Below are 2,465 nucleotides of genomic sequence, written 5' to 3' on the forward strand. Positions count from 1 at the left end.
GTGCCAACATTTTAGACAACAAATAAAAGATAGAAATAAGTATTCAATTATAATAATTTATATGATGCATAGAATAGTTTATTTACCCCCTCCCCCAAGAAAATAGTTACTGACGTCACCAATACCTGTCATCAAAACCCAGAATCCCAAGTAGATTCTGCTGAAAGGTACAGATGTCAGGCCCCACCTTAAGCAAAACCTTGAGTAGGACTTCAAATCAAGCAATTTTAAATAGTAAAGGCTCGTTTGGTACGAGCGATAAAGAATAATTAATCTCGAGAATAAATTTAAGAATAATTTATTTTATATTTGGTTGAAAAAAAATTAAGGTATAATTGATTTTGGGATTATTTATCTTGGGATTGTAATATTTTTTATCCCTATGAAAAGGTGGAATAACTAATCCCGGAATAATTAATTCTAGGATAACTTCTTTCCAACCAAACGGTTCCTAAGAGCATTACTTATTTTCTTTATTTAACCTTTTTCTTATTCATTTTTTTACCAACTCGGTCCGTCCGGTTAGGGCTCACGACTAAGCAAAGACTCAGATGTTGTCTCGTAATACATTTTCTTCTCTCCCATATGGCGAGAAAACCGATTGAATGATTTGCCCTATTTTGCCGAAGTCATTCTTCTATATCGGTTCGTCTGGTTAGGACTCACGACTAAGCAAAGACTCAGATGTTATCTCGTAATACACTTTCGTCTCTCCGATATGGCAAAAAATCTAATCGAATGATTTGTCCTACTTTATGAAAGTCATCCTTTTATATCAGTCCGTCCGTCCGGTGAGGGCTTGCGATTAAGCGAAAACACCCAGATGTTGTCTGTAATATTTTTATTTCTCCGATATGGTGAGAAAATCGGTTGAATGATTTATCTACGTTGTCAAAGTCATCTTTTTATATCTCATATAGATTTAATTGAATTTTTTTTATCTTTTTTGCAGTTTGCTTAAGCGTTTCTAGACGATGTGAAATGACCATAAAAAAAGGTAATATATCTATTTATTTTAAATTTCTAGTATGAATTCACGATTTTAGAATTCTTTATCCGTCTAAAATTGTTAGAGATTCAATTTTGGTGGTCCTAAAAATTAAAAGTATAAATATGAAGAATTTGTTGTCTGAAAAATAATCGAATAATGTTGAATATTATACATTGCAAAATAAATCATTTCTGATTTATCATTAATTCATTATCAATAAATTGGGTTAGTTTAAACACTTAATTTATGAGATACATCAATTTCCTACTATTGAAATATTTTATATCTTAAAGGACCTTCATTTCCTAATTATGTATCGAAGCCATAATTCCCAACATAATTGTTTTTATGTTAATTATTTATCATAAAAATTGTAGGAGTTAATCATCAGCGGCAAAATCAGAAATTTCGATAAAAAATATTCGAGAATTATGAATATATATTTGACTAATAATAATAATAATATAATTTTTTGTCGAAATTTTTCAAGTGATCATCCTTCCTTTACTGTAGCTCCGCCCCTGATTGCGGCCTAGTTATAATTTGAGGTTTTAATCTCACTATAAGCTTTATAATTATTTACTAATTACTATTCAAGAATCAATTGCAATGATAAAATTTCAAAAGAAAAATCATACTAATAATATACATATTGAGAAATATATTAAATGATTTACCAGTATTAAAATCCTAATAGGGATTGGAGAAAATCTTCCCTAAATTTACCGCCCTTCTATTACCTCTCCTATTACTATAAATTTCACCTATTCTTCACTTTCTCCGTCACTTCAATTCTTTAGTTTTTCAACTCTGTGTCTTCTATTCTTCAAAAGGTATTCCACTAGTTTTCTTTCTCTTTTTCATCTTATTTATTTATTTATTTATTTATTATCTCTTGTATAAAATTTTCAATCATATTTATTTGTTTTCTTAAAAGTCTTCAAAAAAAAGAAAAATCTTGCCTTTGTTTGAATGATATACATTGGTTGGATTTATAGGTTTAATGATTTTAGTTGTTAATTTTGTTGTTGTTGCTTTGTTCTTGAATTTGTAACGCCCTCTTCTAAGATTTTTATGGTTTCAAAATTTTAATATATTTCTATGATTACTTCCTTCTGTTTTATGTAACGAATCAAAAGGCCAAAATAAAAAAGATGTTTTTTTTTCTCGTTTGTTGTTGCATTTTTTTTTTTTATAACTGATTCTCGGGCTAGCTTGTGCACACCTTGACTAATTTCACGTGTTGACCTCCTACCTCTCACCAGCAAGACACATACCGATAACTCTATTCACTAAAAGATTAGATCGATGGAAAGAAATCACTTAGTGATTTTGCCTCCGCTGAAATTTAAATTAAATTTGTTGTTGTGTTTTCCCCTTGGAATTAGATAAAACCTTTGAAGGGATTTAGCTTTGGCTTAAAAAATCTTTTGAGTATATTTTGGTACCCTTTTTTTTTCTTTTTTTTTTTTGG

The sequence above is a fragment of the Nicotiana attenuata genome, unplaced genomic scaffold (genome assembly GCF_001879085.1).
Source record: "Nicotiana attenuata strain UT unplaced genomic scaffold, NIATTr2, whole genome shotgun sequence".
Taxonomy (NCBI): domain Eukaryota; kingdom Viridiplantae; phylum Streptophyta; class Magnoliopsida; order Solanales; family Solanaceae; genus Nicotiana; species Nicotiana attenuata.